Source organism: Lissotriton vulgaris, chromosome 4_1 (genome assembly GCF_964263255.1).
Source record: "Lissotriton vulgaris chromosome 4_1, aLisVul1.2, whole genome shotgun sequence".
Classification (NCBI taxonomy): domain Eukaryota; kingdom Metazoa; phylum Chordata; class Amphibia; order Caudata; family Salamandridae; genus Lissotriton; species Lissotriton vulgaris.
The window spans coordinates 1,472,450,665-1,472,473,546 of NC_141691.1; the positions used below are offsets into that span (position 1 = coordinate 1,472,450,665).

Below are 22,882 nucleotides of genomic sequence, written 5' to 3' on the forward strand. Positions count from 1 at the left end.
CGCCCGAAGAATTTGATAGAACAATGGCTATGTCACAAACTTATCTTTTATCCACCAAATTACAAACGCAATTTTATAAAACTTGTTTCATGCTGTATTATACCCCGTATAAAATTGCAAAATGAGGGCCCGGTAAAGGAACACTCTGTCCCCGGTGCCATACTCCGAATGCAGACTGTGTACATATATTCACAACATGTGATGGTTTATCCCAACTGAATCTTGATATTGAGAGGTTTATCTCGGCGGTGCTGAAAAACCCCATCAATCTACTATTGAATTGATGCTTTTAGGTGCTACTGACCCTAAGTGGAAAGGACAAGGGGTGGAATTTATATTTATCTCAGTGGCTGTTTTTCGGATGTGCATCGCATCGGCCTGGTTAGATGAATTTGCTCCCTCATTCCAGCAATGGCTCGCTAGATTACTAGCCGCATTTAGACTGGAAATTGCAATCTATGAAGGGAAAGGTAAAAGGAAACGAACTATTGGTTTGAAAATCTGGGCTCCGCTACAGGAATGGTGTGCCATACAAAGTAATAATAATCTTTGACTCCTTCAAACCTAACTTCGTTATATTTGTGTCATTATTATTGAAGATTGTTTGGGGAACAAATCTTACACAACGTAACAGTTTGACTGATGAAAACACGATCACCTTTGTATTGGTATCCGAATTTTGTTTTTGTGCTTACAATAATTAATATGGTTATTTAGATTTAGTGCGAAACTAAATTACACCAGGCAGTTATTTAATTGATTAACCAGACGTAGCACTTAATCATACTGTGTGGCAAACTTGTGTGTAATTTGGCTGCTATGCTTTTTCTTCTTTTTTTTCTTCTCTGTTGTGGTTTTTTTTTTTTTCTCTTTCTTTCTTTATAGAAACGTGCCAGACTACGGGGTGGGGGGGGGGTCAGGGGGTAAAAGTGAACATATTTTCAGTGTAAATTTATGTATCTTATGATTATACAAAAACCAAATTAAAAAAAAAGGATAGTCAATCCACCTTAACACTACGAGTTGGTAAAGCATTAGTAAACCTGAGTCTGAGTCATTAATTATGCGTGAGATTATGGGTGAATGCAAGTGAGTACATGAGAATTAATTAGAGTGAGTATAAGGGTGTGAAGAGGGTGAGAGTGAGTGAGAGAATGAGTGTAAATGACTGAATGCGAGTGAGGATGTGAGGTAATGCTTGTGAGTTTGTCGTTGGCTATGGCACACTGAAGATGATTATTCTCTTAGAGACACCCAGGGCAATTTAGTGATGCTGACATACTTGCAGATATTCTTAACATGACAGACACCTGTGACAAAATACTGACACTGGCACACTGGGGTTAATTCTTGGCATGAAGGGCAGCAATGGTAAAATACTGGTATTAACATACTAGAGGTAAATCATGTCATGTAGGGCACCTGTGGACAAATACTGGCATATCTGAGGAATTTCTTGCCATCTTGCGCACCAGTGGTGAATGCTGGTAATAGCACAATTAAGGTAATTCTTGGCATATTTGTGGACAACCTGGCATATGGGAGGGGGGCAACCATGACAAATTCCGGGCCCTGACATACTAAGGTAATTTTTAGGTCTCGCCTGAGACAGGGCATGCTGTCTCTTCAAGACATTTGGTAAGTAGCTTTTAAAAGTGCCACCAGAGGCTTTTGCTGGCCTCCAGCTTGCGTTCACGAGCACGTGCACAGCTGCCATCTGTGTTATTATTGCTGTAATCAGGCTCTGCTGCTCGCACTCCCCCTTCCCTTCTCCCCCTCCCTCTTCGTCAGTTTCATTTGTGTCTTATATGGCTGTGAATCATGCTCCTCTGCTCGCACTCCCACCTCCCTTCTCCCCCTCCCTCTTCCTCAGTTTCATTTGTGTCTTCTATTGCTGTGAATGCTCCTGCTTCCACCAGGCACACACACCATCAGTCGTCAGTGCACGCTTTCACCAGGCACACACACCACCAGCCGTCATTGCACGCTTTCACTAGGCACACTTCCACCAGGCATACACACCACCAGCCGTCAGTGCACGCTTCCACAAGGTGCACACACCACCAGCCGTCAGTGCATGCTTCCACCAGGCACACACACCACCAGCCGTCAGTACACGCTTCCACCAGGCACACACACCACCAGCCGTCAGTGCACCCTTCCACCAGGCACATGCCACCATCTGTCAGTGCACACTTCCACCAGGCTTACACACCACCAGCCGTCAGTGCACACTTCCACCAGGCACACACACCACTGTCAGTGCACGCTTCCACCAGGCATACTCACCACCAGCTGTCAGTTCATGCTTCCTTAAAGCACACACACTACCGTCAGCGCACGCTTCCACCAGGCACACACACACACTCCACCAGCTGTCGGTGCACGCTTCCACCAGGCACACACACCACTAGCTGTCAGTGCACGCTTTCACCAGGTACACACACCACCAGCCATCAGTGCACGCTTCCACCAGGCACACACACCATCAGCTGTCAGTGCACGCTTCCACAAGGCACACACAGCACCGGCCGTCAGTGCACGCTTCCACCAGGCACACACACCACCAGCAGTCAGTGCACGCTTCCACCGAGCACACACACCAACAGCCGTCAGTGCACGCTTCCACCGGGCACACGCACCACCAGCCATCAGTGTACGCTTTCACCGCGCATACACACCACCAGCCGTCAGTGCACGCTTTCACGGGGCACACACACCACCAGCCGTCAGTGCACGCTTTCACCAGGCACACACACCACCAGCCGTCAGTGCAGCAGGCAGGCTCTTATCAGAGTTTCTGATGCCTGGGAGGGAGTGGGTCGAGTTTCCTTAAACCATGCTGAGTATGCAGGTGCAGTGCATGACCTCCTGTGTGAGTGAGTCATACTGCCTGGGGCTCACTCACTCCACACTTGTAAATTGCGCCTGCACCAGGCTTTTTCTCATTTGCAAAGTTCGGCGCATGGGCAGCCCCCATACCCCTGGGAATTACTGCTTTCTACAACCAGAATGGAAACAACATTCACAGCAATGAAAACAAGTTCATTTGATGCAAAGAACTGTTAACAAAAACCATGTACAGCTATTGTAGATCTGGCAACTAAACAAAACAGCAACAAAAAACAAACAAGCATTGGCATGGCCAATAGGTCTTGCTTTTTGGACCCTATAAGTATTTAGTCATGCAACAGAATAACCTTGGTGCAACAACACCAACTGTTGCATGGCTAAACACTTATATGGTCCCAAATGTGAGACCTATTGGCTATGCCAAATACTTGTTTATATAGGAGTCACCTTTGGGATGTGGACGGCATAAATTGCAAAATTTGACACTGGCAAATTTTATGTAATTTTTAGGTCGAAGCCTACCAGATAGTGCAAGTCTGTAGTTTTCTAAGACTTCTTGGGGACGTTAACAAACCTTCCGGGGGAATCCATCCCCCCCCGTCTCCCCCAATTGCTTACCATAGGGTTCGCTCCTCCCATGGAGCAAAGCCAATTTACTGTATTCTTCCACAAGTGCTTTCTTTGTTTAATCAGGCCTTTAAATCTTTTTCTTATCTTGTCACATTTGCTGTGCATTCGGTGACGGTGTTCAAATGGCAGGCTCTGTTTTCCAGGGAGCTTGATGTTTACTTTTTTTCTCTGTGACTGTCTTCAAAGTGAGAGGTTTTATGTTGCAATCCTTCTGGATACCTATGTGAGAGGAAAAGGCCATAGGATGTTGTTTTTTTCAGCACAAAACAAAATGTAAATGTCTGTGAATTAACTGTTCAATTATTTCAGTATATATCAGAATTAGGGAAAGTACACATGAAGCCATTTTTTTTTTCATTCTGAAGTGTGGAGGAAACAAATATTTTAATACAATGAAAACAAATCAATACACTTGGTGATGCCATTTCCACACATTATCGTTTTTGAACTGTATAGTATTATCTGTAAAACTGTTTGTGCAAATGTAATGGTTATTTCAATTGAAAATGTGTTGTCTGTAATGGCAGTGTGCTACCACTCCATGCATACTGTAGTCTAGGCACCTCCACTCTATGACACTCTACTCCACTCTACACCAGTCCACTCTACAACACTTAAGTCCATGACACACTACAACACTCTACTCCCCTCTGCTACGCCATTCCGCTCTACACCACTCCACTTCACTCTACACCCCTCTGCTCCACTCTACACCCCTCTGCTCCACTCTATAACACGCCATGCCACTCCACTCTATTGCACTCCATGCCACTCCTCAAAACTCTATTCTACATCACTCTACTCCGGTTGTATGATGTTACAATGCATTCTGTTGTAACGCATGCCTTTTCCACGCATGCGTTACAACGGAATGCCTTTCCGACGCATAACCTTTACCACGAATATTCCTTTACCATGCATACTTTTACAATGATTTTCATTGTAAATTCATGCATGGTAAGGTCATACTCTTGGTAAAGGTTATTCCCCCACCCCTAATCCCTTCTTACAAATACCCCTCCCCTAAACCCTTAAATCTGACCCCTTTTTTTCTTAAATCTATTTTTCCCCTTCCCTCTCCACGTCGTCTCTTCTCAATGTTATTCCGTGTTGACGTTGCACGTCGTTAAGAGGAAACGGAAGTGTCTTTCCGATCCCTCTAACGACACGGATTGCCTCCACATATAAACTGCAACAGGTGCGTTTTTTATTGGGTGTAAACCCCCCCAAGCCCCCAGTTTTTTTCACGTTTTTTTTTGGGGGGGGGAACGGAGACCCCCCCCCCCCCCAGCTCCCTTTTTTAATTTTGGCCTTTATCACACATGCCTTTACTACGTATTTCATAGTAAAGGTATGCGTGGTCAAGGCTACTTGTTGTAACCATGCATGCATTGTAATGCATGCGTGGTTAAGTTATGCGTGGAAACGGACGCGTTGTAGTGGCCGTTTCCCCTCTACTCCACGTTGCACCACTCCACTCCCTTCCACACCACTCCGTGCCACTCCATGATACTCTACTCCACGATTCACTACTCCGCTTCACTCTACGGTACATTACTTCACTTCACTCTAGGACGCACTACTTAACTCTACCACATACCAAACCATTCTGTGCCACTCTAACATTCTACGCCATTTCAATGCTATTTCACTCTAGGCCACTCTACGACACTCCACTCCACTCTTTGACACTCCACTACACAATACTCCATTCCATGATCCTCCTAGTCCATTCTACTCTACTCTACTCTACAACACGCTACACTATTTCCCTCTAGTCCACTCCACGCTGACACACTATGTCACGCTACGACATTCTACGCCACTTTACTCCACTCCACGACACTCCATGCTTCACCACTCCACTCTATGACACTTTAATCCATTTTACGCTAGTCCACTCTTCAGCACTCTACTCCACTTTACAGCACTCCACTCTACCACACTTTACTTCACTGTGTGCTACAGCACTCTGTGCCTCTCCACTCTTTCACTACACTCCATGACACTCAACTCCACTCTATACCAATCCAGTCTACAATACTACATTCTATGCCACTGCACTCCAGGCTACTCTACGACCCTCCAATCTGTGACACTGAACTCCACTCCAAGACAGTCTACTCTATGATACTTCATCTGCGATACTAAACAATCCTCTATGCCACTCCACGCTACGACACTCTATGCCACTCCATGCTATGCCACTCCACTCTATGGCACTTAACTCTCTCTATGCTACGCCACTCTGTGGCACTCCATTCAACTCTATGACACTTTACTCCACTCTATGCAACGCCGCTCTACACCCCTCCACTCTACGTTACTCCACTCTGACCCTCGACCCAACCAGGTCCACTCTATGCCACTCCACTCTATCCACCTCCACTCTATCCCCCTCCACTCTATCCCCCTCCACTCTATACCCCTTCACTCTATACCCCTTCACTCTATACCCCTTCACTCTATACCCCTTCACTCTATACCCCTTCACTCAATCTCCCTCCACTCTATGACGCAACACTCTACTCCATTCCACTGCACTCTACTCCAAGACACTCCATGCCACTGTATGACACTCTACTCCAATCTACTCCACTCGATTGCACTCAATAGTGCTCTACCCTATGTCACAAACCTTTAGCCATGCTGGTGTACAACATGGCTAAAACACATTGGGAAAGCCAATTGCTCCTGAATAGGCAATACCGATTGGCTTTGCCCATGCTTGTTGATATAGGGGGTAATCACGGAATATGGGAGCACCCATGACAAAATGCTGGCCTTGACACAACTGAGTTAATGTTTGATATATGGGGACACTGAATAACCATTTTTTTAAACTCATTGGGAACATCAAGTTTAAATGGCTCGGCACACAGTGAAAGGATTTGAATATGTCACAAATGCTCTTTTGTGTGCCTATGGCATTTTAGCAAATTTATGTGAAAATGTTGCTTTGAGATCAACTATTTCACCTTATTTTATTTTAATTGGTCTCTGTGGAGAAAAACCCCTTAGAAGAGGTCTGGCTTACATGCTTCGCTCATTCATTACAATTCAAGACAAGTATTATGCCCCAGAACTTTCAAAGATCAATGCAGCACCATAATATAGGTAGCATCTAAAACAGACATTTGTCTGTGTTATTCTGTTCTACTAATCATGCAGTTATTATGGAACTTAAGCAATGTCAATTATTAGGGTCTTGTAACATGCCTTCCAGGAATAAAATCAAAGGTCATATGATGCCACTTCCTGTGATGTTATTAAGGTCAAAGGGTATGTGATGTCACTTCCGCTGCCCTCGCCATATTGGTGAATTCTATGGCAGGACAGGAGGCTTCAGATTATGCTTTCTCTATTTCTTTACTACTAACAGCAGCCAATAACAACACAGTAAAGAAACGAAAAAACTACAACTCCCATGAGCCCTTAGGCCAACCATAGAGAGTACATGCTATATAAGGAACCATAGAGGACAACACTTCCTCTTTCTTTGCTGCTTCGCAGCCAGTTAAGTGCTTTTCTATGTTACATGCTTTATTGACTGTTTCATTGCACTGTTACCTTATTGTCCTGTTGTATTGCCTGTGCGCCGCCTTCGCTTTGTGCTTTGCTAATGCAGCCGCTTTGCGCGTTGTGCTGCCGCTGGCGTTTTTTCTCCTAGTTTACACAGGACGTTGTGGTGATTGTGAGAGCGCGTGTTCGCCTCTCTGGCCTTGCGGGCGCCTTGTGCCCGCGTTGGTGTCTCTGTGGAGTGGGACCGGAGCTCGGGGACTTGCGCGCGTGTGTCGCGCGTCGCTCTCCTTCCGGGAAACAGACTCGTCACCGCGCATGCGCATTGGTGACTTCTGACGCTCCGTGTGACAGGAGCTTGGAAACGCTACGAGGCGGCGTGTTGTCTTCATTGCCTCTGCCCACTTTGTCTGCCGGAGAGCTCCTCTGACGCCCTTTACCTCTCGGAAGGTTTTGGGCTGTATAATTCTTAGAGGCGGTGCCTAGGGTGTCTTTTACACGCAAGCTGGTCCCTCCACCTTTAATTCTGTTTATTTTGGTCGAGTTCTTGCTCTGCCTTCTTGGCTTGCGTGGGGCTGTCACCCCCCCTGTCAGTGTCACTTGATTGTGACCTATTGTTTGCAATTTAATTTGTTGTGGGCTTATGAATTTACTTCGGTAAATTTATATTTATATTACTATTCCATTTTTTCTGCCTGTTTTCCTCAGTGGTGTGCAGTGTTTTTTCTGACACCATGGCAGACTACGTCGACGCTGAGGAATATTTTTATGAGGAGGAGCAGGAGGAATCATTTGAGTATGATTTGGTCGAGGCCCTTGACCAGGGCGTTCAACAGTCCGTCAATACTGCCTTGGTCCGTGCCATTGGGCCACTGAAGCGTCATTTGACTGACTATGCCCAGCAACAGGGTTGGATTCCGTCCTCTGCTTCCAGGTCTTCCTCTAAGTCGCCCAGTAACCCTCACAGGTCTGATTTTGCACGTTTGGCCAGGTCTTTGTCTGCTCCTGCTCCGGACACTGAGGATACCTCTTCCTCGTCCTCTTCTGGTCCTTCTGGTCCCCCTCCGGCAAAGAAGTCCAGAAAGGAGCATTTTGTGGACGCCTCTCCACATCCCCCAATCTTGACTTTTGAACCTACAGACATCATCCACCCTAACTCCAAGGTTTGGTGCCCTGCCCCAGAAGTCGCGGACTATATTCAAGACCATATCCGCGACTCTTTTGATAGGAGGTGCGTGCTCGGTTACGTTCTGAGTGCCCTCGTCCGGAGTTGGCGGACAAATTGGCTGATACTCCGGAGGTCGATCCCACAATTTTGACTTACCTTAAGAAATTTAATAAGGATCCCAAGAAGGGTATTGACCGCTCTTGGCGCCTGTGCCAGGACAAGTTACTGGATATCCTTGGTCCTTTAACAAAAATTCTGGATCTGGCATACCAAGCCCAAGGGGAGGCGTCTGGCATTGATCCCGATGTCCTCATTGGCTGGGCCCAACGGGCTATCTGTCTCTTAGGGAACGCAAACTGTGCCCTTTCAACGGAACGTCGGCGTTCCATATTGATCAAAATGGATCCACGTTTATCAGAGCTGGCTACTTCCGAATCCGGTGCTCTGGCTCAAGGTCTGTTATTTGGTCAGCCGTTTTTGAAAGAGCTGACTAAGTTTGTGGCAACTTTTAGTGGCCTGGACAAGGCGCAATCTTCTTTGCGAAGGGCGTTCCGCCCGGTTTTTGCCAAGGCCGGACGTTCAGGGGGACGTTCGTTCGGCCGAGGTTCTGGTCAACAACGTGGCCAGCAGTCCCATCAGGGTGGAGGCGGACAGCGCCAGCAGCAGCAGCAGTCCTATACCGGATCTAAATCCACCTTCTACCCCTCCCGGAAAGGTCGAGGCCAGGGCAACAAGGGAGGCTACGGTGGTAACCAGGGAGGACGACAGGATTACTCCTCTGCAGGTGAGCCTGATTCCTTTCGACAGTATTGTTTTGGGGGGCAGGATTCAGTGTTTTCTAGAGAATTGGCGCTCGATCTCCAGCGATGCATGGATATTGCAAACAGTGCAGGGCTATCACATCGAGTTCTACCACCCTCCTCTTCAGGGTCCCGTCCCTTCTCCCCTTGTTTTTTCCCAACGAGATCGCGAGGTGATCTCCAAGGAAATCGATTCCCTTCTTCTCAAAGGGGCCATTGTGCGCACGAACCTCCATCCACAGGGGTTCGTCAGCAATGTGTTTCTGGTGGAGAAGAAGGGGGGAGGGTCTCGCCTTGTACTCAACCTCAAAGAATTCAACAACGGGGTGGTATATCGTCACTTCAAGATGGAGGGCATCCATCTTCTCAGGGATCTTCTTCGCAAGGGCGACTGGATGGTTCGCCTGGATTTGAAGGACGCCTACTTGTCCATTCCCATCTTTCCGCCTCATCGCCGTTTTCTGCAATTCCAATGGCTGGGGACCTGGTTCGAGTACACAGTACTCCCGTTCGGTCTCTCGTCCGCCCCATGGTGCTTCACGAAGCTCCTGCGACCCGTCATGGAATCGTTGCGTGCGCGGGGGGTGAGACTTATAGTGTATCTGGACGACATTCTTTTGATGGCCCACTGTCCTCTGCAACTGCGCTCCCATTTGTCTTGGACAGTCGATCTACTTCAATCTCTCGGATTTCTAGTGAATCCGCAGAAGTCTCATTTACTTCCCACTCAATCGATAGAATTTCTGGGTTTCCTTGTGGATTCAGTCTCTTGCCAACTTCTTTTACCTGCCCAGAAAGTCAGGTCTATCAAGAGGGAGTTGAAGTCACTGTTGTCTGTTCCGACCGTATCGTTGCGGTCGATCGCTCGGATTGTCGGGCTGTTGGCTTCTTCCATTCAGGCGATATTTCCGGGTCCTCTGCATTATCGGGCCTTGCAGCGCCTCAAAATCAGACACTTGCAGAAGGGTCTTCGGTATTCCGACCTGGTTCCTCTATCACAAGATGCGAAGTCGGAAATGATGTGGTGGCTCCATCACATGGAAGCTTGGAACGGGAAAGCTCTGTTCGGCTCGACTCCGGATCTGGTTTTGGAATCGGATGCGAGTCTTTGGGGCTGGGGAGCCCGTTGCGGAGACTTGACGACGGGCGGCCGTTGGTCTCAGGACGAGTTAGCTCTTCATATCAACTGCCTGGAGCTTCTGGCGGGATCGTTTGCGATTCGCAGTTTAGCTCCGCAAGCCACCAGCTGTTGCATTTTGCTTCGCATGGACAACATCTCGGCGGTGCGATATGTGAACAAGTTGTGGGGAACTCGGTCGAAGTTGTTAGCGGAGATTGCAAAGGACTTCTGGCATTTCTGCCTACAGAGGAAGATCACTCTTATTGCAGAATATCTTCCAGGTCGCCAAAATCAAGTGGCCGACTGGAACTCTCGCCATCTACTGGACTTCAGCGACTGGCGTCTTCATCCTCGGGTCTTTCGCTCCCTGTCTCGCCTTTGGGGTCGCCCCTGGATCGATCTCTTCGCCTCTCGCCTCAATGCTCAGCTACCCAGGTTTTACAGCTGGCGCCCGGATCCGGAGGCCATCGCCACGGATGCCTTTCTCCAGACTTGGCCTCCTCAGCTTTGCTATGCCTTTCCCCCGTTCGCGATGATCCCGCGAGTCTTGGCCAGGACGAAACAGTTTCTGTCGGAGATTGTTCTGATCACTCCTCTTTGGAGAGCTCAAGCTTGGTTTCCGGACCTTCTGGAAATGAGTTGCTCGACACCATTTCTGCTGCCAGCGAGGTGGAACTTGCTGTTGGATCCTCTGCTCCACCCGCATCCCCTAGTCTTGTCGGGCCAGCTCCGTCTTGTAGCGTGGCGTCTCTCGGGGAACGCTGGAAAGTCCCTGGCTTATCTGGAGACGCTGAGAGATTTATCAGTGAAGCTTGGGCCCCCAACACGCGCAAACGTTATGCGTCAGCTTGGCGTAGGTGGTGTGATTGGTGTTCTGAACGGAATCTGGATCCCACTTCCGCAGATGTCTCTCTAGTGGTTAATTTTCTTGCTTCCATCGCTTCTGCTGGTTCTGCTTACAGGACCGTCAATTCTTTCCGTTCCGCTCTCTCTGCGGGCCATGATTTGGTCGACGGAAAGCCTGTTGGGGAACATCCTCTCATCTCTGCATTGTTACGTGGTGTGCGGATGGCTAAACCGCCATGTCCGAAATATGTTGCTCTATGGGACGTCTCCATTGTGTCGCGTTTTCTAGAGGCTTGGCCTCCCAACGCTTCTCTGTCTCGTAAGCAATTGTCTGCGAAATTGACAATGCTTTTGTGCTTAGTGTCTTGTAAACGTGTTTCGGATGTCCGTGCGTTGGACCTCGCTGGTCGTTCTTTTTCCCCAGAAGGGGTTACTTTTACGGTTTCCAGGCGTACAAAGACTAATCTGTCTACTGTCACTTATCCTGCATTTCCTCACCACCCAAAATTGTGTGTGGTACGCTGCATAAAGGATTATGAGGTAAGTACTGCTCCTCTTCGTCAGGATATGTCTGGACAGTTATTGATTGCTTTGTTAAAACCTTTTAAGCCTGTGGCGTCAGCTACTCTTGCTCGATGGGTACGCTGGCTTATGTCTGAAGCAGGAATTGATACCTCCATCTTTGGGGCTCATTCCGCGAGGGGTGCCATGGCCTCTAAGGCTTTTCGTGTTGGTGTAAGTTTGCATGACATTGTAAAAACAGCTGATTGGTCTTCTGATACAGTGTTTAAGACATTTTACTTCAAACCCATTGTTGATATTGCATCTGTTGTGGTGGAACAGCTTTGAACAAGCATAATCTGAAGCCTCCTGTCCTGCCATAGAATTAAAAATTTGCAAACATTCGTGACAAGAATTTTCAATTCTATTAAGGACACGGAGGCGAGGATTATCCCACCCATTGGTATTCTTCTGCATTGTTTATGTGCATCTTGGCTTTACTATGAACTGCATTGTTTTGCATTGATATTTTTTCCCCACCCTATGTGATGCGACCTTCAAAGGTTTTTTGGGGATGTGTATTACGGCTCTGTTTTTCTTTCAGGTTCGGACCAGAAGTGATTTGTCATCTTGGTCTTTCCGGCACCGTTTTCCACGCCTTGGATCCTGGATTTGCTGTGTTTCCTGATGCTCCTTCGGCGCTTCTGGGATGGTTGCCTGTTTTCCTGTTGGATTTCTTTGCGGTTCAGCCTTCGGACTTTCTTTTCTGGATGGTTGGCGGTATTTTTCTTCAAATGACTTTAGACTGTTATGGTTCCTGGACAAAGAAAGAGGAAGTGTTGTCCTCTATGGTTCCTTATATAGCATGTACTCTCTATGGTTGGCCTAAGGGCTCATGGGAGTTGTAGTTTTTTCGTTTCTTTACTGTGTTGTTATTGGCTGCTGTTAGTAGTAAAGAAATAGAGAAAGCATAATCCTCGCCTCCGTGTCCTTAATAGAATTGAAAATTCTTGTCACGAATGTTTGCAAATTTTTAATTAATGCCCATGCACAAGCCTCATAAAATCTACCCAGTTAGACCTGATTTGTGTCCACGATGCAGAAGGGCAGGGGTGGGGTTCCGACATATCACTTGGAGCCCTACAGTAGTGAACTGTTCCTGCAAGAACATAAGCCAGATAAGGAAAGAGATGACGAGTATCAGTGTTGTGACATCAGTTAAACACTCCTTTTGGTTGCAATTCCTTTTCCCCAGAACAGAAAAGTAAATGCTAGAATGGCGGCCCTCGGATTACTATTGGCAAAAGAGGAGAAGAGCCATAAAGTGTATCAGGCCTGATGAAAAAGTAGATGACGACCTGACCATATGGGCTTAAATGTTGCAAGAGTGAGTGAGTCTGGGTGAGTCCAAGATCTCATTGCAGAACATGGAGGTGGATAGCCTAGCCAAACACTGGGAGGGAGTGAAGGTTTAGCATCCCAAACAAACTAATAATCAAGTGCCAGGGATTTGTGTGCCCTTGTTCGGTGTTAGCATTACAATGCACTGCTGGTTAGTTGTTTGCATATATAATTGAAGGTTTGACCTGTGAATCTACATTGAAACCCTAAGAGAAAGAGCTTGATTGCTCCTCTGCAGTTCTTTTTCAATCAATTTACATAAACTATGACTGGTCTGGGTGCCAAGGAGGTGTATACAGTTTGTGATTGTTCTTATGTTCTTACAACAATTGTTGAGTTCATTTTGAACATGTTATGTTGAAAATTAAAATAGAGATTTAAAAAAACTATTAAAATATTGTAAATATGTTTGTTGTGGTAATTCGAGAAACGAAGTCTTCAATGTAGTTTCGTTTCGCCTCAGCCTCCCGCTTGTTTCTGTGGTGAGCTAGGAACTGTTGATGGGCCTTGACACATACAGTAACCATAACTTTTTGTTTCTGTTTGTCCGGCCTCGTTTGATTATTGTATACATCCTCTCCAGTGGTGTGTCGTGCTCTCGTGTCTCTGTTCTTGGCATTCTGTGCAGAGAGAGAGACCATTAATTTCACCTTGTGGGTCTGCTAGCCTTGCACGCACTCTTTTTTAATATCAGTGGGCTGTGTGAAAGTCTCATCTGTCGCTGAAAGGTGTCAGACTGGTTTGTCCCCGATTACCTCGTATCATAAGCAGTAAATAGAAACTCTGCTTGCAATATGCTCTACTATTTTATTGGTGCAACACTCATCACCTTCCTTTGATTCACCTGCTTTTTCAGCTACTCGCCTTATTCTTTCTGTGGGTGTTATAGCCAGTAACTGACTTTGAAATTAGGCCTGTTTTTAAAACGCGCATCGCGCTCTGTAAATAACAGAGGATACTATTTCTAAATATAGGAATTATTGTAGACCATGAGAAGGACTGCAGGCCGAGTGCGTGTTACTAAGAGTTACGGACAGCAGGTGAACACTTTAGGAACCAACGTTTAACTCACTGAGTTATTTTGCCTTCAGGACATATAGAGTCTTATTTACAAAGGTAAATTTGCTCTTTTGATGTACGTTTACTCGTATTTTGGGATTTACATACTACGAGTGTAGATTTGTATGAAGTATCTTTACCACTGCGGAGAACTGCGCATAGAGAAAGATTGGCAGTCTATTTAGTCATAAAGATACTACATGTAAAACTATACTCGTAGTTTGTGGATAGCATAAAAAAGTAAAGTTTTCCTTTGTGTATGAGGCACTGGTCTAACAGATGAGAGAACAAAGAATCAGTGAATAAAATGAACACGGCTAAGTTAAATATGCCATTGAATTAATCAGTTGCTTTCTATATATACGGATTAAAATATAGAACGAAGAGGTAAAATAGCATATATATTTATAAAAAAGAAACGGCAGTCTCCCGCTAAAATTGAAAGTCTGAGTCGCCATGCTGCTACAAAGATTGATGTATGTTCACACTGTGGCCTGTTTGGTCGTATCATGCCTGTCCACAACAGCACCATCGCGATTTTTACTTTTAATACACTACAGACCTTGCAGGGAAGCTTTGGTTTATACCAGTGTTTATCCAATTGAGGGGATTATGAAACAAGCGGTTATCGCGGCCAGCTGGGAACTGGGAAGTGGATTAAGGTATGCAGGAGGCTTTCCCCACTGGTGGCGTCATGGCGGATCTGACGTCAGATCTTTGGTATGTGCATGTGCTGCAACTGCTGGCCGGTTAGTTTCTGTCACCAAGGGTGGCCTGAGACAGATTGGCAACTTTACTTCCTTCCTGCGTGGCCCCCGCTGGTCAGCCACCGCAGCCTAGAAGCTGCAGCAGTGGATACCAACGGGGCTCTCACGAGGAGAGGCTTCTGGAAAGGGGAAGCGCGCGGGAAGAGAACGTAGCAAAGACCCGGATCAGCGTGAGGCGCGTGAAATGCGTCGAGCTGGTGTCGAGCCTCGGCGGCTCTTAGTGGTAAGCTTTACAAAAGCGTCTTGTTTCATTTCTCCGAAAAAAAACGAATATCCTCTGGTTCGTTTTACCCTCACGCACCGGGTTTTTCTTTACAAACGAGGTCAGTGGGTTCGTTTCATTAGACGCCGCTGTGCACGTGTACTTCCCAGATAACCCATTTAAGAGACTAAACTAGGCTGTGGTTACCATTCGCATAGCTGCCAAGGTTTCAGATTGCTATGTGTGACATTTTCTTAAATTCATTGTAATTATGAGTGACATTTCAACGAATATGAGTGACACTTTCTCACGAGCAAACTCTAGCAACGAAAACAAGAAAAATATATACATTACAGAAATTACACCCATTTGAGCAACAAGTACCTCTAAAACGAGTCACATCATAAGCCACAAACTGTATTATTGAGCGGTGTGCCCTGGTCCTGCATGCCGCCCACTACCTACTAAACCCGGCTGGTGGCATCATCACCCACTCGCAGTTTGTCACACAGAGGTACACTACAAGCTCTGCTGACTCAGTGATACTTGGTGCACTGAGAAGTTACCTTGGCTGGCACCACAGTGGCTCTCGCAATCACCTGACCCAGGTGCGAGCGACTACTAACACTACAGTCAATGAGAAGACAGACTGCTATGTGATGTACAGTTAGTTTTCAGCTGTAACAGGGCAGACAGGTGGCAGTTCAGAAGAAAATCATGGCTGTGGCACAAGAAAAAAAAAGAACTATCAAGGGTAATGCCAAGCAGGCCTGCGCACATGAACAAAAGCAAGACAAATAAATATGCACAGTTAAATTCGGCCCAAAACTGAAACTTGCACTCCATGAAATCTGCGCAATACCTTCTCTGCTGCTGTATGACTTCCGCAACCCCTGCTGAATGCAGACCTTCTTGTACCCCCCTACTGCTGCATTCTTGAGGCAGAGGGCGAATGGTTACTCTTACGGCCTCGTTTTTCCTAGACCTGCTCTATTGGTGCAGGTAGTTAAATTAATATCCAAGCTCAATCATTAGTACTGTGAGAAGTTGGCCTGATATGCAGTGCTCACTATTCTAGTGATCACTATGTATCAGTCCAAACAACCCTTATTGATGATTGGTTGTAAGTCAACCGTTAGACCAGCTATCCTAGTAGCATGGACAAGAGCAGTCTTTAGGCTAAACTCTAGAGGGCGTGTTAAGCCAGCTGTTATACCATCACATATACCCCTTGAACACCAAGTAAAAGGACACCACACAAGTTGTTATGAAAATAAAAGGATATTTATTTAGAACACAACAGCCCTGGACTCTTTATGAGGACAGGGTGCTAAGCACAATACAAAGCTCTTAGAAAAATACGCAAAGTTGCACAATTTACACAAATGCCCGAGGGGCACGAAAAACCATATACTCTAAAAGTGGAATGCGAAATTACTAGCAGGTAATTACTACTCTAATAGGCTTTGGGATCGCTAGGGCTTGACTACTGAGCCTTCAGATTACTAGCAGGAGGCCTAGGGAGATCGGGTGCAGAGTGTGCACTCTCACGCGGGATGCGGAACAAAGTCTATGGTTGCTAGGAATGACAAAGTTAGTGATATCGGACGAATTCGACTAGGTAGAGCTGAAACGAAAAATGATCTGGACCCTTGGATAGCAAAGCTATGCTGGAGCACCGAAATGCTGAGTTTACCTAGCCCAGGGGCTGCAGCTGCATAGGTCTAAAAAGACGTCGGGAATCCTCGTTGCAGTCTATGGAGCCTGAAAGAAGAAGTTGCTGGCAGGCGACCAGTGATGAAGTTCGGACGGATCCAAGCCTGGATCGAAGATGGAAGACACCTGTAAGCAGAGGGGACCAAGTTCTGAATCACTAGCCAGTGATTAGATGGGCACCAGGATGGCACCGGATGGAGTCACCTCGACCAGGTGAGTGGGCGACGCTGGGCTCTGAAGTCTCACGGACCAGGAGGCGTTGTCAGCGACCAGGATGGAGGTGCGAGCTGTCCCACGATGGTATCTGCTGTCGACGTCGCTGGACCCAGGATTGGGGCAACAAGTCTTGGCAAATGCAAGCCCACGCGGTGGACTCAAAATGGCGTCTGGAGTGGACCAGGAGGGTCCGGGGTGCTCCTCTTTCGGAGGGGAGCAAGGGCCAGTCTGGAGCAACCAGACCAGCGTTGTTGATGTCGTCGTTCGTCGTCGGGAAGGCCACAAGCCAGCGGGCTAGTAGCCAGACAACGCAGTGAGCAGCAAAGAGCAGAAGGGCCCCACGCAGATCTCGTGGAGGCTGGGAGGCTGAACTTCAGTGCTGGAGCTGCTCAGGGTTGGGGCTTCTCACACCCCAAAGCACTCACTCGAGGATCCCTCGGCGGTCGTGCTGGGCAAGCGTCGTGCAGTCTTGAAGATGGCCGGTCCCTCGAGGTCTCGTCGCACCCACGGATCTCAGCTGAGCTGACGATGTGGGTAGAGGTCAGAGGTGCCAGGGAAGCCGGTTCTCGTCGAGCTGGGCAGTCTTGATCCGGAGGAGAGACTTACAGCAAACCGCAGTGTTCTTGGATGGTGCCTGCGGGTGCAGGGTGACTACTCCTTAGCCACAAGGGAGAAATCTTGAGAAGAAGTCGAGAGTTCCTTTCGTAGAAAGTAGTTTCAGGATTCAAAGATGATCTAATTTGGAAGGGGGCCCAGTCCTATCTTTATACTAGGAAAAGGGGCTGGCACGCGACTAGGTCCTGCCCATGGGTGGGACCAGGAAGGGGGGTGGTTACACCCCTCTCCCATGCCGGACTTTCCCCAGCTCAGGGGCTGGTGTGCCCCTGGAACTGGTTCTAGCCGGCAGATGCATAGTGAGCACCGGGGTGCCACTTGCAGTCACCTTCCTCTAAAGCCCTGCCTACCCAGGATACACAAAACCCTGTCTGGGATGGTGCTAGCACCGCCCCTGACAGGAAACCCTTTGTCCAAGCCTCCCTCGCTGGAAGGACTCCCAGCAGCAGGAGGTCAAACTTGTGTCTGTGGTGGCAGCATCCATTTTGTGATGCTGAGGCTCGAGTTAACTTTAACCGGGGTTCACAGTTACATAAATGTCGTGTCCCTCTAGAAGGGTGGAATGCTAACCCCGTCGCCAGAATTGGCGAGGGGTTGGTATTCCAATTCGTATGACACCTTACTCGACATGTTTTGATAAAGCGATACCAGAGTTGGCATATAACCGTGAGGATTATAATGCACTTAAGAGTATATGGTATGCGTTATCATGGAACAGCTATTAGGACTTGGTTCCGCAAGCTGCAAACGGGCTCAGCTCATGCCAGAGCACCATCTCACACGATTCCAAGCACTCTGCCTTCAGGATTGTTAAGGCCTGCCATAGGAGTGACTGATAGGAATACGAGTGTCCATTTTAGGGTTAGATATAGGTATACTATATCTAAAGCAAAGGGTGATTACACCACCTTGCCCCAGCTGTCGTGCAGCCAGTTGTGTCAGATTTAGATGGCCAGCCAGGGGTGGCATAATACATGCTGCAGCCCCTGGTAGGCCCTGGGTACACCTATGCCCTGTGTTACAGGGTCTGATAAGGTGGCCCAGTACCAATTGGTAAATGCACCTAAGGTACATGGAATCCATTTTACAGAGAGAGCAGCAGGCCTGGGGCCCTGAATAGCAGGGTCCCAGGTCAACAAAGTCGAAAAACCAGCAAAACACCAGGCAAAAAGTTGGGGGTAACCATAGTCAGGTATCCACCTTCCTACAAGTACAGGCATGTAGTGGACCGGCAGCACCTCGGCGCGATATTAATAAAACAATTTGCAGCATAGAGAGATACTCACGACGCACTACTTACAAACTTTGGGACACAATTATTCATACGGCCGCACCTTGCCTAATGACTCCCGCAGCAGCAAACACCGGCCTGGGCATGATGGTGTGGCTCAGCAACTCCAATGGTTGCCTCGGTCTGTGCAGGGGTCTTAGCGGAGCTGCTGGTCGGCCCGTTTTTTGTTTTATGAAATAACCATTGTGTTTGTCATACTGCAAGCAGCGCTGACACGAGTTTAATTAAGTTGGTAGTGACCTGCTGCTGCCCACGGCCACGGCACCCATCCACAATTTGTCGATGGTCCACTCCACTGTCTGTCCCGCGCGACCGGCCGACGGACACTCACTCGGCTGGCCTCGGGCTGGGCTGGGCTCTGCTGCCGCCGTGGGGCACCGGCCCCCCGGGCCCGGCGCGGCTGCGCTAGCAGTTTTCCTGGTGGCCAGAGCTTCGCCGGCTCAGCTGAGCTGCCACAGTGGTGGTCAAGGTGCGCTGCAGCCTGCAGCTGTGTTTAGCGCCGGGGCTGCACAGGGGGCCGCGGCGGGTGGCCATGATGATGCGTGACTGCGTCTCCTGCCCCGCAGCCTGCACTCTAATCTCCCGCCGCTTCTGCACTTCCTGCTTCCTCCGGACGTGATGGCCCTATCCCAGGCCGTCGCATCCGGATTAATCCTGGCCCCTGTGGTGCGGCCACCGTGATTGACAGCTCTGAGGCTGTATCAACTGAGAGGGCAGCCCGGGCCGGCCCCCCTGCAGACTGCACCATTTCGCATTAGTTTCCAGGGCAACAGACTCGTCGTACGGACTGGCAGGGCAGAGAGATACATTGTAGCGCGGCGCCGCTCACGAGCTCAGAGAGCTCAGCTGCAGTCTAGTTAACTGTTTAGGCACTAGTCGGGCTGAGAGCAGCACTCTCAGAACAGTAGAGAGCCCGGGCACAAGAGCTGCTGGCGCGCTGGCACAGGTGGCTAAAATGCGTGACAAATGCATTCAGTGCGGTGATGCGGATCACCGCACTGTAATGCGTGAGTGTCACACCTGTTGCGTGACGCTTGGCAGCACTGCATTCGCTAATATTTGTTCGTAGTAAAATGGAACCGAAACAGGCTTAGGTATTTACTTATCAAGAGACAAACCGATTATTTATAGGTGTTCTGTGTTTTATATATATCGCTATATATATGCTTCTTTTGAATATGAGCACCAATATGGCGCAATTTATGGTTGATGAATGCAGCTTGACTGCCGGAACGCGTCCCTGTTATGTCCATGGGTCTGATGAAACTTGCACAATAAACGAAAGAACCCCCACGATGAAGTGTGCTTGTTTCTTAATCTGAACTGATTGGGGAACTATTTTTCATATATATCGCTTTACTCCGGTCACCTGCTTCTGCAACAATCTCGTATGCCCCTTTCGACCCTTCCCTCAAACAGTAGCCAATCACCATGACATTCCACTGTGCTGTGTATTCTTAGGGAGGGTCATCATTGGGAGGGGAGGACTGGAGAAAGATATTGACAGTTCTGCGGTTTCTGTTTCCAGACTCAAAAGTAGTAAACTATTTGCCAATTATATCGACAAAGGCTTTCAAAGGTCGTTAAGGATGCATTTGTGTCTTTCGGAAGGCAAGGCATACCATTACTGTAGCAATGTCCACATCTGAAAGAGACACGCAAGTGATAGATTCCTTACCTTAGAATATCCCCAGACGTCAGACTGGATCCGGAAAGTTTTTCGTCAGCAGTACCCCTGCTCATCGGAAGGTGACGTTGTGCGCTCCGCATCCGTCGCTGGCATCTTAGGTGCTGAGATGACGTCACATAGACTACTTAGGTGCCACCCATGCGCGCTGACATCAGTTCTTTCTTTTTCATTGAGCCGGGTCGGTGCCGTTCCCGGCACCATAGGGCAATTTATATTCCCTTGTCCCTCCCCCACCGCCGCAGCCTGTGCCGCGGGCAGTGGAGGAAGGAGACGACTGGGAGGGGTCTGAGGACCCTCTTGCACGGCAGTGCGAATCGGAACAGCAGTGGGCAGAAGAGTCTGAGGATTTAGGTGGCCTTGACCTCTCCTCTGACCCTGGTTTTCTTTCTCCTCCTGCTGTGGCCATGGAGGATGGTGCCACATACAATGTGGTGCTCCGTAGAGCAGCTGAGGCCCTTGACCTGCCTATGGAGACCCTCAAAACTAACCTCCTCACTGAAGTCCTTCAGCCGGTGGCAAGCTCTATGGAGCCCCTGCTGCCATTCAATGAGGCGTTAACTGATGTGTTGATGGGCACCTGGTCTAGACCAGCCACGGGCGTTCCTGTGAATAAGAACGTAGCCAGGTGTCATCGCCCGGCCCCGGGTGACCCTGCCTTTTTAACAACCCACCCAACTCTGGAGAGCCTGGTCATCCAAGCCTCCACTTCCCAAAGCGCATTACCTACCGCCCCGCCGGATAATGAGTCTAAGAAGCTGGAACAGTTTGGCAAGAAACTGTTTTCCTCTGCCAGCTTAGGGCTGCGGTCTGTGAACACCGTATGCCACTTAGGCCGCTACTCTCACGCTGTTGCGGACACGGTTGCGCAAACGCTGCCTCAGTATCAGGAGGAAGTTCGTGCAGTGCTTTTCCAAGCTGTTGCTGAGGTAAAAGATGCAGCAAAGTTCGCCATCTGGTGCGGACTGGACACCGTGGACTCACTGGGTAGGGCGATTTCCTCAACAGTGGCCCTCCGTCGCCACGCCTGGTTGCAGTCCACTGGATTTTCAGGGGATGTTCAGAGTTCTCTTATGGACATGCCTTTTGATGGTACCCGCCTGTTTGGTGATAAGGCAGACTGTTCGCTGGGGCGTTTTAAGGACTCCCGGGCTATGGCCAAGTCCTTGGGTCGCTCCACCACATGCCCGGCTGCGTCTGTTTTTCGTTCCTTTCGTGGCCACGGAAGGGGCGCCCGACACGTTTGTTCAGCCAGAAGCCTGCGCAGAACCAACCTCAGCGCGGCAGTGGACGTGGTTCCTGCCACAGCGGGACAAGAGGCCAGCGTGCGGATCAGTCCACCTCCGCTCCCGCAGCATCCGCTTCAAAGCCTTCCTAGTCCGAGCTTTGGGGTGCACCCCACGCCGGTGGGCGGTAGGATTCGCCATCACCTCCCCCACTGGCATTCTGTTACTTCTGACATGTGGGTGCCGCAAATCGTCCGAAGGGGCTACTCCGTCCCTTTCGAGTCTGCCCCTCCAGCCATGCCACCTCAATTCTACCGCATGTTGGGGGATCACTTTGCGCTTTTCCAACAGGAAGTCGCGGCCCTCTTGGCCAAGGGGGCCATCAAGCGTGTTCCTGGGCCAGAAATAGGATGTGGTTGTTATTCCCACTACTTTCTGGTCCCCAAGAAGGGGAAAGGGGGCCGGCGCCCCATCTTGGACCTCAGAAACGTCAATCGCATCCTCCAGAAGGAGAAGTTGAAGATGTTGACTCTGGCTCAGATCTTGGCTGCCCTTGACCCTGGACACTGGATGGTAGCGTTGGACTTGCAGGACGCATATTTTCATATCCCCGTCCTGCCGGCCCACCGGCGTTACCTGTGATTCATGGTAGGCCAAGAGCACTTTCAGTTTGCTGTGCTCCCCTTTGGCCTCACCAGTGCCCCTCGGGTGTTCAAGAAAGTGATGGCGGTGGTCGCAGCTCATCTTTTTCAGATCAGGGCTTCCAGTCTTCCCCTATCTCGATGACTGGTTGTTGAAGGTGGGCTCGCCCCAGGCAGTCGTCTCCCACCTCCAGTCTACGGCTGACCTCCTGTATTTGCTGGGGTTCTCCATCAACGTGCCGAAGTCGCACCTGAGTCCCTCTCAGGAAGCCCCCCTTTATCAGAGTGGTTATGTATTCAACGCAGTTTTGGGTTTATCCTCCCGATCAGCAAGTCTGGGGTATTCATGCTATGAATCCTATCTTTCAGCCTCTATCCCGGGTTTCAGTCAGGATGACCCTCCGGCTCCTGGGCCTCATGGCCTCCTGCTAGTGCAACATGCCAGATGGCATATGCGGGCTCTACAGTGGGACCTGCAATTCCAGTGCCCACAGCATCAGGGCAACCTGTCTGATCATGTCCAGATCTCGGAAGGCACTGCACGACAATTGCAGTGGTGGCTCATGAATCGCGATTGGGTCAATGGCACAACTGTCTCCCTTCCCCAACCGGAGCACACTGGTG

General features: G+C 48.9%; 1 protein-coding gene and 1 pseudogene across 1 annotated transcript in view; both read left to right on the forward strand.

Moving 5' to 3' along the window:
- Positions 1 to 22,882, forward strand: part of SPIDR (scaffold protein involved in DNA repair) — a 2,344,543-nt gene that overhangs the window by 1,848,266 nt on the left and 473,395 nt on the right. The gene's annotated exons all lie outside the window — the stretch shown is intronic.
- LOC147724129 (uncharacterized) overlaps positions 7,737 to 22,882 on the forward strand; it is a 70,482-nt pseudogene continuing 55,336 nt past the window's right edge.